General features: G+C 40.0%; 1 protein-coding gene across 2 annotated transcripts in view; it reads left to right on the top strand.

Moving 5' to 3' along the window:
* Positions 1–5727: 5727 nt before the first annotated feature.
* The window catches only part of LOC117953271 (uncharacterized protein C21orf62-like), an 11748-nt gene continuing 1304 nt past the window's right edge, over positions 5728–16171 (top strand). Inside the window, exons 1-2 of one of the 2 annotated variants that reach the window (XM_034886127.1) lie at positions 5733–5858; positions 5960–6111. The gene's annotated coding sequence lies outside the window, so the exon portion shown is untranslated. Of the gene's footprint in view, positions 6112–16171 lie in introns of both variants that reach the window. The other variant, XM_034886125.1, reaches the window with a different exon arrangement.

The raw sequence follows: 16171 nt of genomic DNA, 5'->3' as shown, positions 1-16171 counted from the left end.
GTATCTATTTTTCCTTCTACTCATGAAATGTTCCTTGTGCCACTGGCTGCAATGCAACCCAAAAGCATGATTGATCTTAACAGTTGGACAGAGGTTCTTTTCAATAAATTCTGTGCCCTTTCTTTTCCAACCCTACCTTTGCTCATTCTGCCAAAAAGTTCTACTTTATCCTCATCTGTCCACTGAACTTGTTCCCACAATGCATTAGGCTTGTCTATATGTTCATTTGCAAACTTCAAACGCTGATGTTTGTGGTGAGGACGTGGAAGAGGTTTTCTTCTGATGATTCTTCCATGAAGACCATGTTTGTACGAGTATCTCTATGTAATGGAATGGTGTGCCAACTCCAGGGTCTCCAGGTCTTTCTGGATGGATTGGGCAGTCTAACATGGGTTTTTTCTTGGTCTTCCAGATCTTGGTTTAACTTCCACTCTTCCTGATGATGGCAATTTCTTAATTACATTCCCAACAGAGGATTTTGGCATCTGAAAACGCTTTGCTACCTTCTTATAGCCTTCACCTGCTTTGTGAGTTTCAACTATTTTCAGTTTCAGTTTTCTAGACAGCTGCTTAGAAGAAGCCATGGTGCTGATTTTTTTTGGGGGGGGGTCAGATGAGTCTGGGCATTTAAAACCTTAAAATTGACATCAGCTGGTCTTTCCAGATGATGATTGAGAATAATCCATTACGCTGTCAAGTCTCAGCTTTCCAAAGGGGGGGGGGGGGGGGGGGGGGGGGGGGGGGGGGGGGGGGGTGCATGCTATAAGCTCTGCAGGGTGCCTAAACTTCTGCAGACAGCATTTTTCTTTTTCTGTTATTTTGAAAGTGTAAATGATGGAAGTAGAATCTAACTTTTTGTGATATATTATACAAATGTCTAATCTGTCATTTGATGCCTTTTGGAGATTCTTTTATTTTTTCTAGGCTTCTTTATGCACATTAATACACATTTATAAGTGGAAAAATATCAATGCCACTATTGAGGCTTAGCTTGCAGGAGAGAGAGAAAATGAAGTACTCAATAAATCAATTAAATTAAATCAAATATTGATTTAAAAATTAGGAAAAATTACATCAAGCCTGTCCTTAAACATTCAGATAAAGATTATATTTTTCTTTAACACTAGAGACAGAGACGCATTGCCAGACCTTCCTTCGCAGCACTGCTAGGGGCACTGCTAACGGCCATCTGGCCTAAATCAGGTACATCCGGCAGAAATTCCAAAGGGCGACGTATGTAGAACGTTGTGGATGTAGACTAAAAATAGCACAATGAGGGAGTCACCTAAAAATCATGGGTACCAGGATAAGCTACCAGCAATCCGAAATCATCATTCCCCTCAAGTCAACATGGTAAATGGATAATGTCGTTCCTAATGGTGGAGCACGTCAGCCCCTACTTTTGTATGGTTGTAACAACCACATCAGGCTTTCTTGTTAAAGCCAGTGGAGACGGCCACATGCTGGTGTTGCGTGCTGAGGATGTCGCAGTGGTACACCGACAGCACCCTTTCCCCACATATCAGCACCTTGGTTCTCCCTTGCATTGAAGGTGGGAGCTCCCTCTGGGGTTCGTTGAACGTGCCCACCAGGCTGATATTCCTAGCAAAAGCTGGTCATGCTGTCTGTGGTGACTCTCCAGGGCTCCTCCAGCTTCAGCACCACCTTCTCTCCAATGTGTATGTGTGGCTGAGCTGCTCTCACCTTTACCAGGTTTTGCAGATATTTGCTCTCAACGTTGCATATCAGCCAAAACTTGATTCCAAATTTGTCTGGGTTTTTGGGGATATATTGTGTAGACGGGCATCTTGCATTGGTCGGAAACAGTTTTTCATTAAGCCTGGCATGTAGCAAGCTATTGAGTTATTTGAGCGTCTCTTTTTTATCAAATTGCAGGTAGCACATGATTTCCCTGAACCTGTTCCTCTATATCGTTTCAATAAAAGATGTATGGCCCCATGTATCTGACCAAAAATGATCAATGTCAGTGTTTTATATGGTGGCCCTGAGGGCCACAACACACAACATTAAGATAACGTGCACAAATAGACCACGACACGCGACAATTTGAAAACACATGCCAATAAACCACAATGGAAGTGTTTCCAGGGGACACTTTTAAGTGATGCACACGTGCCTCAACCATCGTTTCAATGTCCATCATAGGATCAACGGGAACCTTTGGATAATTGTTCAAAAGTACCCGCAGGTTCACATACACACACGCACACAAACACACACACACACACACACACACACACACTGCCACAGCGCAGCAGACAGAGGCGGGGGAAGAGAGACTTGAATTATGACATAGGCTACATATATTACATTTAGTATTTAGAGCATACTTTTTTGTGTATTTGTTTTCTGATTAATTAGAAGAATTTATTAGGACAAATTAACAGTTTTACATAAAGTGGTAACATGCTGTGGTATTATGGAGTTTAACTCAGGTTCCTATTGATCTTATGATGGACATGTTCCATAACTAATGGAACTGCCGTCATTTTGACCGGATTCATAACTCTATAATCTCTCATGATAGAGGGCCGAGGACAGAGAGGACAGGACACACCCACACACACCTGGACTCACATAAATACCTGGACACTTTAACACTTGACTCGACACTCTATGATAATTTATGGTAAATATATTTTTCATATCTTGTTTTTTATATGTACTACTTTATTTTCTATCTATACTGTATTCTTCTTGCTAAAAACAGATAAAAACTGGAATTTTCAATTTCCTTGTGGAAGTCATCCCAAAAGGATTAATAAAGAGAAGTCCTAATTGTGATATTATTGCATTTATTGTGTTAGGATATCTTTAGAAAAAACAATATGACAACCAAATGTACAATTTAACGAGTTTAATTAAACACTTGAGTAGCCCAGATGTTTCAATAAACAATATCATGGCATGGTAAAACACATTTATTTCATGGGCTTCATTCATATCTGAAAAAGTTGGCATGGAAATTCATTTAACATAACTCATAACAGGCAAATAACACCTAACAGTATCTTATTTGAACATTTATAACCTAACCTTACCTGGCACTGCCTGAAAAATGCCCCTAAAATGGCCAAAATAGGTCAAAGTGATTCTTTGCCTTGGGTGTAATGTGTATCAAAACAATTTTTAATAAAAATGTAGTCTCTTTTAGAAAAAGTCAGGGTTGTATTTCTTTATCCAGCAAAGTTATTACTCATCCAAATTTCAAAATGGTCAAAATGACCGTCACGGCTGTTATGAAGTGACATGATCACGCAACAAGACAAACACTCTCTTATTCATCAAACCGCAGTTTTTTACAAGTTCTCGCAATTTCATTGCGTAAATATCCCACATATTCCATCGCATTTAAAAAAAACAACAACAAAAACGTGCAATGTAGTCAAGGATTTTTGCCAACATGAGTCTGAACGTCTCCTCAGTCAATGAGTCCATTGTTCCTCATTCAGGTGGTGGGTAGAGGAGCTGATGGCAGCTAGTTGCATTTCCCTGATCTACAGATGTGTGAGCCAGCACGAAGACAGGCTGGTTTCATTTCTGTTAAAGCCTCTCTGATAGCCAAGCGTCAAACACTGCCACTGTGGAAGAGCCCAACGCCACCTAGCAACTCTTCCTGGTTAGATGATGTAATGTCATTCTCACACCTAGAAAAAATCCAACCTACTGTCAGAGGATCCTGGAAGAAATGACCTAAAACCTGGGACCCGCTCCTTTCTTTTGCGAACCATACATCCTGACTCCTGAGCCAATGGTAGTCCCGAATTATCCCTTTTTAAAAAAGAAATTCCCTTCTTGAGGGAAGGAGATGGGTGGGCAATACATGTTCAGTATCTGGTTAAAGGGTGGGGGGGGGCAAAAAAACAAGGAAAATGTCAAACCTGCTACCCGTTGTGATTCCCAATGCTGCCTGTAATAATTTATGAGGGTAGTGCAATTAACATACTTGGGAAAATAAAAATAAAGAAATTGAAAATTGACACTTTTGTTGAGGCCTTCAATCGTTTTTAAGTTTCCCTTTTGATGCTTTTTTAACGCTACGTAACACTGACTTATTAACTTCAGTTTTACAGTCATTTTTGGAATTTATGGTCAATAAACCTCATTTATAGGAAATTATACCTAATGTTTGACTTAGAAAAGCAGAAATTAGGAATTATTTTGATTAAAATTAAAGGAATGGATGTTTATGGATAATCACAGACTGGAATATGTCAACTTTTACTCAATTAACTATTTAAAAACACTTCAAAGTTTTACTCCAAATGCTATAAAATTGAATAAGACGCCCCAAAATTAATGAAAGTAGAGATTTGTACTTGGCAAAGAGCGTTAAGGGGAATCAATCATGTTATTTTGGGGAATTAAAAAGAACATTGATATAGGAAAACATGTCAATTTTTCCCCCCTCGCTCCTCCAGCGAGACCGCCATCGGCTCCTTGGTTCGGTATTTGGGTTCCTCACACCCCCATCGGCGTCTAGACTCCATCTACACATGAGTGAAATCCGGTGGATTTCCCAGCAGCAACAGAGCAACCCTGGAAGTGGAATGTCAAGGATCTAGACCCCGAAGGGCTAGACAACATATACTCTTATTTGAGTGTGGGCAGCCATAACACAATCCACAAGCCAGTCTGAGCTAGGTTAGTGCCTCAGCGTCTTCGGTCTTCCTATGATGTACTGCTGTGATCCTTATATGTTGGATTACACACACACACACATGATTTATATTCATATCTTAATTTAGTGCCATGTAATCATAATACATAACAGCAAGTGAGCAGGACTTTCACTAAGCTTTTCATGAGAGTTGACGTTGTTACTAAAGTTATTTAAATCACCAAAAACCAGGTACTGTACCTTACTAAACCTGGGGTTAGGAGGCCCCTCATGGCGTGGGGCTCCAGGGTAGTTGCCCACCTTTAAACATTACTCACATTTGGCCCTGAACATGTCAAATAATGATGTGTAAAACTGACGCTTAACAAACCACGGTTGCACTATATCTCTTTTTACAAATGTTGTGGCTAGATGTCTTTAAAAACACACACACACACACACAGCTCCCAACGAAGGAAATACTGAACTGTGGTTTACGTTGCATGTCACCCAGCTCTACTCCTATCCAACCCCCCCCCGACCTCATCTTACTCAGACTCTGTGGCTCTTTAACAGCGTCACACTAGATCCTTCTTTGCTCAGTCACGCTGTTAATCTATAGTTCATTTTCTCTCATATTTCATTCACAATATTCATTTCAGTTTTATTAAAGGTCTCAGATCATAACATACATAAAGTCTCTCGAGACACTTTATAAACTGAATGGGTCTAGACCACACTAAAATTTGCAGCTTTAATTATTAGTTTATTTTACACGTTAAGCCTGTACACACAACACAACACATGTAGTTTATTAAATACAGTTTTATTATAAATTACCCAACAATATAACGGCCTATAAGTCCAGCTAAGAATAATTAGACCACTAAACACTTGATTGACAGAACAGTTTTGATTGTTTCCAGTTCTTAAAATGGGAGGATTTTTCTGCGTCGAGTACTTTAACTTTTAACACTTTAAACACGTTTTATGAAGACAGAAATCATTAGTAGTGGTATTTTCGGCCACAAGCTGGCAGCATACGCTGACATTCTACGGGGGAAGAATTCCTGCCTTGGAAAATGAGAGAGGCGGGGCCCAAAATAGGAGAAGATGGGAGCCAAGGGGTAGGAGTTGGAGGGAATGGGAAGAAAGATGAGAAGAGAGCCGAGAAAATGGAGTGTTTGAGTCATGCTGTCACATCTGAAGCTAAATGGATCTTTCCAGTGTCCAGAAAGTAAGACCTCTGTCTGGCTCTCTCTCCCTCCGTCCTCCTCACTCCCTCTCTCTCTCTTTCCATCTCTCTCTCTCTCTCTGTCTGTCTCTCCCTTTTGACAGTCTCTCTGTCACACCGAACGATGAGGTTTTCCAGTCAACCTGCAAACAGATGTGGAAGCAGCTGCTTCTCTCACCGCCCAACGACGCCGGACAGATCAGCCTGGAGCCGGACGGCAGCAGCGTGCCATCTTAACCAGCAGTGAGCTGTCCACGTAAGTACGCCGCACCCCCATGCATGTATGTGCTGTCATTATGGTAGGCTTTCAGCAGCCGTCTGTCTGCCGCATACACAGAACACACATGTAGGCTACTGCTGATGGCTCCCACTCAGTACAAATGAAGATGCTTTAACATGCAGTCCATAATCAGGGCCCCCCGTGGTGGTGGAAGTATTCAGATCTTTCACTTGACCCTTGTGTTGTCTTCAGGTCAAATTTGACCGGTTTACAAAAAACTTGCTATGTCAGAAAAGATCGTTGAAAAAAGAGAAATGTTGAAAAAAACTACAAAAAACAGGGAAAAATCTGGATTAATTCATGGAAAATTCTTGTTTTAAACGCTGAAAAAGTGATCCCAAAAATTTGGAAAAAGGGACAAAAAAAACTTCGAAAATATTACAAAATCTACAAAGAAATTGTAAAAAAAATTAAATTTTAAAAAATTACAAACAGTGACAAAAATTGGGAAAATATTGAGAAAAGTTTAGAAAAAGAACAACAAACTGTTCCAATTTCAACCCAGAAAAACACAAAGTTGCAGGTCGATGGGAAGACGAAGTAATACCACACCGTAAAATAATGATACTAGAAAATGTATTTAAAGTGTTAAAAGTTAAAGTACTCAACGCAGAAAAATCCTCCCACTTTAGGAACTGGAAACAATCAAAACTGTTCTGTCAATCAAATGTTTAGTGGTCTGATTATTCTTAGCTGGACTTATAGGCCGTTATATTGTTGTGTAATTTATATTAAAACACAGTATTTCATAAACTACATGTGTTGTGTTGTGTGTAGAGGCGTAACGTGTAAAATAAACTAATAATTAAAGCTGCAAATTTTAGTGTGGTCTAGACCCACCCTGTCTGTAAAGTGTCTCGAGAGACTTTATGTATGTTATGATCTGAGACCTTTAATAAAACTGAACTGAATAATGTGTATAAAATATGAGAGAAAATGAACTATAGATTAACAGCGTGACGGAGCAAAGAAGGAAATAGTGTGACGCTGTTAAAGAGCCACAGAGTCTGAGTACAATGAGGTCGGGGGGGTCGGTTAGGAGTAGAGCTGGGTGATTTTTGAGAAAATCTAATATTGCAATATTTTTGACCAAATACATATATACATACATAGTGGTAAAGAGCTTCAAGGGAAATTAAAGAGAAAATAAATATATACTATGTTACTATGTTTACATGCATGCATACTGATGTGATCCCATTGAAAGACAATAACTGATCATAACTAATTATTGGCCAGCCCCTAGGCCTCTGTCCTCTCCCTTTATGTGACAGTCAATAACCACGATCATACCCTTAATCAGCTGTTGTAACCATGACTACGATAGTCTAAGCAAACATTAAACATAGTGTTGTCCATTCAGGGATTCTTTACAGTTTAAGAAGACACAGGAAAATGACGTTGTCATGTTGAACGAGGCCTTTATGTGTCGTTGTAGACGCCATGGTCAATGTGTTTTGTCATTTAATTTTTTTTTGCATAAATAAACATAATTGTGTAACTGGTGTAAGTGTCTTTCCCTTGGGTCAAACTGACCCGTTTCAAAGGGATTTTATGTTAGAAATATGGATTTCTTTCAACAAAATTTGCCCCAAAATAGCATGGATGATTCCATATGTTCTTCAGGTGACATTAATGATTACTTTCATTTACATTTTGGGGTGTTTTATTTCATCTTATAGAAGTTGAATTCTTTTTTTTAGGAAGGTTTCAAAACTGTATCCGGACTAAACTTGGACATCTACCCATCTGAGATCCACTCAACATCCTCAGATCTCAACTATTAGTCAAAATCATTCATAATTTCTGCCTTTTTATCTATGTATAATATGATTTACATGAGGTTTGATGACCATGTATTCCAAGAATAAGTGTAAGAGCTGTTATTAAACCAGCTCAGGTTTTAAAAAAAGCTAGAAAAAGTGACAAATTAACCAGAAAAAAATGACAAAAACATTGGAAAAGCCCCCAAAAAATTCAATTTTGACCCGGAAGGACAAGTTCATGGTTAAGGGGAAGACAACACAAGGGTTAGGAGTTTCACAAATGTGTCATATGGGTCATATCTATAACTGACACCAACAATTCATCTTTTTATCTCAACTAAACTTATGTTTTCTCAATTGGACCAATCTAAAGTAACCAATGTAAAATCATCCAATCTAATTTGAAGGAATCCAATCTATTAAATCAGAAGTAAAGTAATCTCATTTACATGTAACTCATTGAAGCTTAATAACTCACCTGTTCTTCTGCAGCTTTGACAATTACATAATTCACCCTATAACATGTTTTCATGTCACCATGACTGCTTTTTTAGGGTAGGATCTGAGCTGGTTGTCTAGGCGTCAGCAAATGGGGATATTTTTAATAAATTAGACTTGTTTGTAGTGTGGTCTGTCTCAAAAAGACACATGCAGTCTGTCAAAGTCCTGCTATTCACTGAAATACTGCTGTCTCAGGAGAAATGGTTTGGGAAAAATCGTGTTTTTCTCTCATTCTATCCAACCAAACTAACAAGAGTGAGCTTACTGTAGCTACTTATAGTACCCTGGAAGGTTGTTTTACAGCCTGCGAACTTGATTCTACAACACAACAGTCAATCAAAATAATGAATACAAGAAATAGGCTTCAGCTGCAATCACTGTACATAATGATGAATATGTGAGTTTAAGAAAAACCGGAAAGACACTTATCAACATGCACTGGATGCACAAACATATAGAGCACTGGAACCTATCGGCTACATGTTCAATAACTTTCAGCAACAGGAAGCTTGTGTATGATACATACCAATAAAACTGACTGCGTGTTTTGGGATTTACTTGCAATGCATTATTATTCCCACATGTTCAGTTTATTCCTAAACACTTATTATTCAGGTCAAATTGACCCATTTCACATTTTTTGAAATTTTTTCTACCTGAAAATCAACGGCCTTGCCTTATTTTCTGTGATAAACATGTATTCTTGACTTAGTTAAGAAAACTATTCTGGATTTAGGTTGTTTCCATATTGTATTTTTAACATGAATTATAACCTTATGATAAAAAATGAACCCCACCTCCATTTTTAATTGTGCTCTAGTAGAGACTGATGCATTCCCTAAACATATATGTTCTCTCAATTGTTTGAAATTGAGATAAAGACAATATTTTTTAATAGATTATGAAGTAGTATTTCATTTCAGAACTGTTTTTAAAACCCTGAATAAGTCTGACCTTCGGGACCCGAGAGGGTCCCGAAGGTGAAGACAACACTAGGGTTAAATGATGATGGTATTCTATATTTTTCTTCTTGTCATAAATCCCATGAAAAAGGCCAAACCTAACAATGAAGAAATGATCCTACATTGTGGAAAGAATTTCCAAGGAGGTTGACTTTTCTGTTAACAATTAAGATCCTTTTTTTTCTAACACAAAAACATCCACAAAATTGCGTTCGTTAAACCCACCAGACTCCATGTAAATAAACAGCCATTTTAGCAATGTAAAATACACGGCATTCAAAGTCGACAGAAACAAAACAAAACTATACAAATCTGTTTTTGGTCTTCTTTCCAATTTTCTACAAATCCCAACTCTAGTTTGGGTTGAAATAAACCTGTAGTTTACCGATTTACGTGTGATAATATGTCGGCTCTGTACACGCTAAAAGTAGTACTTTTTTAAATGGAGTCTGGTGGGTTTAGCGCTAGCAACCTCAGAACTGTTTCTGGTTAAATAGAAAGGTCTCAAAAGAGGTTTTAAAGGTCTATCTCTGAAAGGATTCTTTCCATAATGTTCTCAGACAGTCAGAATATTAATCTGAGGCTGTCAGTGGCAAAATGAGCACTTATGTGAAGGTAAATACAAGCTGGACAATTGCCCTGATAAATTAGAATGTAGCTTGTTTTGCCGCTGCCAACTGCAGCAATCTCGCTTAATACTGGACCGGTGTCTAAGATTGTTCTTCCCATCAGTCACTTAGACCCAAAAATTTAGGAAAATCTCCCCTGGATAACTTGCATCATTCTGAAGGGTTGAATAGCTGCAATTTTCTCTTTTTAGCATTTAGCTTAGCACAGCCCCATTGCAACCATAAACAACACTGGCTTGGCTGCATCGTCCAATGAAAACCAACGGGTCCACAAACCAATGGATGCTACATTCTCTATATTTACAGTCTATGGTGTTTATCCAAAGTTTAATATATCCTTCCTCTGCGCCATAGAGCTCCATGTACTGCCAAGGATTCATAAAATAAAAGAGCACCCAATGTGTATTAATCCGCCGCTGAAAAGAGTACCCAACAAATAAACTATTTCCTCCTATTTTTCTAACTTTTAAGAAAAACTACAGTGACCAGCTGTTTCAGGAAATGAATGAGGCTTTAAAAAAGGTTTGTGCGGGATTGCGATTTGTTTTTTGTAGCAACAATTCAATATTTAAAGCCGTTAGAATCAATATTTCTTATAATAATAACAACTTGACAATGTGAAAGGGTTGGCTTGCCGTGATGAACTTGTGCTTTTTTTGTGAGTTGGTAGTCTGGTAAGTTCAGAAAATGACATCATTTTACTGTAATGCAGCCTTTTAAACCTTTTGTCATACCAACATATTACAAAATCCAATCTACCTAGCCTCATATATTAATATACATATGATGTAATATCGATATATCGCCCAGCCAGACTGTAAGCTCTACATATCAGGACACAAGAAATAGGAAGTACTTCTCAATGGATATTCGCCATTTTTGGAGTGATAGCCCTAACATGTGTCTCCCTACTGTGTGTGTAAGTGTGTGTGTGTGTGTGTGTGTGTCTGTGTGTGGACTGCAGCTGCTGGGAGAGAGGGAGAGGAGCAAGAGACATTGAAAAGAGATGGGTGACATGGAGGACGAGAGGGACTGTATAAGTGAGAGGTGTAGCGAGAGGAAGGGAGGATTAGGGTGGGTGCCTGCGGTGGAGCATGATGTCAGAGGAATGCGTTGAGCCTCTCCTTTAACAAGCTGGAGCCGTGTGGAGCGCCGGCCACCTCGCACTTTTTCTCACACACAAGAACACACACAAAAACGTTCACCCAGTTGAACACACTGCATACACACTCTCGCTTTCACGAACACATCAGAACCAGAAAGGCTTTAAAACGCTGACACAACTACGTGTGCATGCTTTATGAGAGAGTGGCATTTAAATATAAATTATGCCCGACTCACATTGTCATTATTAGTATTGTGGAATGTGTTTTCTGTGGTCAATTTTCCTCTTTGTTAAGCCCCCCCTCCCCGCATCCGGCCCCGCAGCTGCAGCCTGTTGCAGGGATTACGGAGATGGACGAGGAGGAAAGGAAAGCAAAAGAGAGAGAGAACAGAGGAAAGACAGGCAGAAAGAAAGGGAGTGGTGGAGAGAGAGAGAAGGGACAGGCGGGTGGAAAGAGAGAAAGTGACTGATCCAATGTGTGGGAGAGCCAGACGCTGGGAACAGCTGGGGAGACGATGACTAATATTAGCGGTGAGGTAAGACGGTGGAGGATGGAGAGGACGGGCTGGGGCAGCTGCTACTGTAAACTAACCAAAGTGAAGTCAAGTGTATTTATAGCAGCGTAGTCATGATACCACAAATGGTCACTTTAATGCCAAAACGTTAACCCCTACATCTACAAATCCTGCTAACTATTTTACTCTGTAAAGATATAGTGGAGTAACGGGGTCCTCAATGTTCTTTTAATTCCCCGAAATAACATGATTGATTCCACCCAACGCTCAAATCTCTACTTTCATTAATTTTGGGGCGTCTTATTCAATTTTATAGCAAAAATGGAAGTGTTTCTGAAATGGTATTGAGTAAAAGTTGACATATTCCAGTCTGTGATTATCCATAAACATCCATTCCTTTAATTTTAATCAAAATAATTCCTTATCCTTATGAATTATTGTCCACAGTGCCATGGTTACCATTGCTAAGCCTCTGTCCTGGTTGACAGGTGTAGCTACAGCTGATTTTACCTTTGCAAATACTATTTTTATATGTATTTCCTCATATATTAAAAAAATTATTCAGACTGTCCCCCACCCACTCTTTATCAAATGTTACATAATCTCACTTCAAGTACTACAAAAACTGGGAATACGTGTTTAGCAGAAGTTTCCAAATTAAAAAATCTTGCTTCCCGGTCGGACTGCAGTCTCTGCTGTTGTCCGTATCTAAGACAGGAGGACAAAAGTCCAATCTTATGATTGACAACATGTCATATATGACATAATATGTCACCTTTTTCGTCTCAGATAACAATAAAACCTTTACTGGATTTCAGGTTTTCATGTCATGTTCTTCATGGATAATGAATGCTCTTCAGACTCAATGTTCGTGTGATTTGTTTTTTATATCCCCATTCTGGGAAAAGATATTGTAACAAAATCTGGAACAAAGTCAGGGAACATGTCTATAAATAGTGTTAGTGAGTAGTAAACAGGCTGTAGAGAAAGGGGAAGTGCTTCCTGGACAGAAAGTGATGAGGCACCTCTGTCCGAATCAAATATGTCATTTGAAACCCCATAAATATTTGTGTGTAGGGTATCTTAACTGTCTGCAGTCAAGCTTCATGAGTAAGGAAAAGGCCAATTAGCTCTTTCCCACTCGCAACGCAAGCACTGAGTCATTGAGTCAATCTGTCATGGTATGTTCCATGTCACATTAAATCCAAACCCAGTGTAGACTTCTTCTAATCGTCTGGTAAAAACAATTTTAGATTCAGAATCAGATGTATTACCAAGTAATTCAATAAAGTTATCTCGAGACACTTTACAGGTAGAGTAGGTCTAGACCACACTCCAGAATTTACAAGGACCCAACAGTTCTAGTAGTTTCCTCCAGAGCAAGCAACAGCGCGACAGTGGTGAGGAAAAACTTCCTTTAAGGCAGAAACCTCTGACAGACCCAAACCCAGACCCAGGCCCAGACCCGGACCCAGACCCAGGCTCTTGGTAGGCGGTGTCTGACGACCGGTTGGGGTTAGAATGAAGAGTGGCAATAAGAGTCACAAAAAATAGTAGTTTGTAGTAGTTCTTTGCATAAGGACTCCGGGGAATGACTCCCCAGAGCTAGGTTAGTAACAAGTTTTTCTGGGACATGGATGCGCACAAAATGGAAGGTAGTTTTCACATCTCACTAAAAAACGCAGTAATCTCTGTCAGTCAGTACGTTTCCGTGCACACCAGTGACTGGGGTATGGTCTTACCCCGGTTAGTGAACAACCGGGTAATAACCGGGTAATGCCGAATGTGGAGAATGATGGGAGTAACTCTACCTCCGCCAACGCTCAACTGGCTTTGTCTTCCAGTTGACCTATGTCAACATTACACCGATCGAGCTTGTAATTAGTAACGTAGGACCGTACAGTGTTCCCGCAAGACGACTGACAGCCTGTTCAGCTGATTGTGACGTTATCTGTGTGGTGGGTGTATGGAAGGGTGGGAAGGTAAGACCCAAACGCTGAGAGCAGGCAGGCAAAGTTCAGCTTCAAAGGTGAAGGTTTAATGAACAAAAAGAAGCACAAACCGACAAAAGGTGTCCAGCAAAACAGGAATCACAGGATAACGTGGACTAACCACACAGATACACCAGTCAGAAATAAGGATGTGACACAGGACACGGGACGCACAAAGACTAAATCCAGACAATAGGACAAAAACACCAAACCAGAACAATCTGTAACCAGTGTCAGATGGTATTAGCGAGCTAACTAGGTCCATCCACTTTTTTTTTACCTAGTATTGGCCAATTGTCCATGCATACACAAAGTGACGTAACACGATTGGTACAGGTCCTATCCCTTGACCAAGAGATATCCTAACATTACCACGCAAGATCAAATGCCTAACACCAACAAATTGAACTCTATGGCCACGCCAGTGGGTCTTGGTGTAGATTTTACCAGTTCAAAAACCACTCAAGCTGAGTGGGGAGGGCAGTTGATGCTTAAACCGATCATAGCACGGTTATTGTGTATTCATGCAGGGGTACAAACAACTTCATTAATTACACAGATACACACAACACAACCAAATACATTAAAAAAAAAGATGCGAAAAGAAAAGCAGACAAATCTGGAAAATAAATGCAACAAGAAACCGCTGCATCCAGATTACACAACAGAAGTTCTCCAGACCTCTAGGGGGAGGGGGAGCACTAAGTGGAACAGCTTGATCTTTGACCCCACAGAGAGAGAGAGAGAGAGAGAGAGCCAGGACATGTTCAATCTTCTGTAAATATGAAGTCTATGTTTGAGATGTGTTTTCTCTTGTTTGGGGGGTCTGGCTCAGGTCCCAGAAGTGTCTGTAAGCTTGTGGTAATAAAACATTTAAAACTGCATCAGCGTTTAACGTTGACGTTTGTTTAAGCCATTTTCCATGAGAGGGTTTCGGGATAATATTGTGAATTTACAACAAAATAACTGATTATCAATCTGTATTCATGTTGTGGAGCAATTTGCTCTTGAAATAATGAAGGAAAAAAAAAGACAGGATTTCTGGTCCTTCCCTGTAAACCAGGTCATAAAAAGTTATAGTATTCATTATTATGATGGCCGTCCTGTTTAGTTCAAAAACATCCAAAACACCAAAGTACAAAAACAGAGGGGTTCAGATCTGACGCTTTTATTTTGAAAATTCAAAGATCGGGGATGGCACCAGCCGGGAGGGCATGAGACGGGAGCATAGACTGTGTAATCATAATATTAATTTGACATACAGTCTATGGATGGGAGGTATGAGATGGGTGGTCTCCAGGCTGCAGCCACACCGACTCTTATAAACAGGCACTTAGTGCTCCCCCTAGAGGTGTGGAGGACTTCTGTTGAGGGGTTTTCTGCATTTATTTTTGCATTGCTTCTTTTTATCGGGGTCATCTGCTTTCCTTTTTGCATAATTTCTATGTTTTTTCAGCGCGTTTATGTATTTGGTTGTGTTGTATTTGCACTTAATGAAGTTGTTTTCTTACTTTACTTGGGTTTGGTCTATGTGTGTGTGTTCTCTTAAGGTGCAGGGTGTTTGCCCCTGTCGGCCTCCGCAACAAACAATTACAATTAGATGTATCAGTACAGTGTAAGGAGCCAGTGCAAATACAATGACCTACAATGTAAAAGTTGTGTCTGCAATACTGCAATTGCATGTATTTTAAATGGATCGGACCATTTTTCAACAATCAAGTCCAACCTCCACTGGAAAATCCTCCTCTGTTTCAAAAAGTGTGCGGAAAAGTTGATTTTGGAAGGCAAGACTGCTTATTCAGTGCACTTTTCCACCGGCCCTGCATGGTAAAATAAAGAAGCCACTGTTTCATAATTCCTGAACATTTAATGTGCCATTGCCTATTTCACCACAGCCCTGCACGGCGTAGGAACTTTTTACAGGCAGCCGTACGCCCTCCGCAGTAGCCTGGGGCCTGAAAGGACCTCTCCCCAGTAAAACCGGAGAGCAAGAAATAAGTAGCTCAATTATGTGTGTGTGTGTGTGTGTGTGAGAGAGAGAGAGAAAGAGAGAGGGCTTGACTGTAAATATAGAGCGGAATTCATTTGGCTGTTGGTTTTAAGCTGGCCTCCACATGTTGTAAAAATACAGATGCAAAGCAGAAGCAGGTTACTGTAGGGCACAGAGGGACAAAGAGAGTTCTTTGTGTGTCGTGTGCTTTCAGGAAAGTGGACTGGAGTGAGTCATAGAGGGGTGAATAAATCTGGGAGACTGCTCGGCTCTGGTGCACGATCAGAGAGATTAGGGTCTTTTCAGAAGGTAAGCATACTGGCTGGGATCCGCATTGTCTCACTGCGGTCCTCATGTGAATAGGTAGACAATGGCTCTGCAAGTAAACGCCAAGTGCTCAATGCGTGGTAACCATGGCGCTTCTTCTGTTGTATCCCCGCTGGTACAACTGAATGAAATTCCCCTACCTCTTCCTTTGGGACGGCGTTCTAACCTCTGGTCTAACTGATCCTCGGATCCCTGCAGGGTTATTCCAGACAGCTAGCTAGACTATCTGTCCAATCTGAGGACTATGGTT

The sequence above is a fragment of the Etheostoma cragini genome, chromosome 11 (assembly GCF_013103735.1).
Source record: "Etheostoma cragini isolate CJK2018 chromosome 11, CSU_Ecrag_1.0, whole genome shotgun sequence".
NCBI classification, from domain to species: Eukaryota; Metazoa; Chordata; class Actinopteri; order Perciformes; family Percidae; genus Etheostoma; species Etheostoma cragini.
Note: the sequence above shows the minus strand (reverse complement) of the source record. Positions and strands in the feature narration are given on the sequence as shown.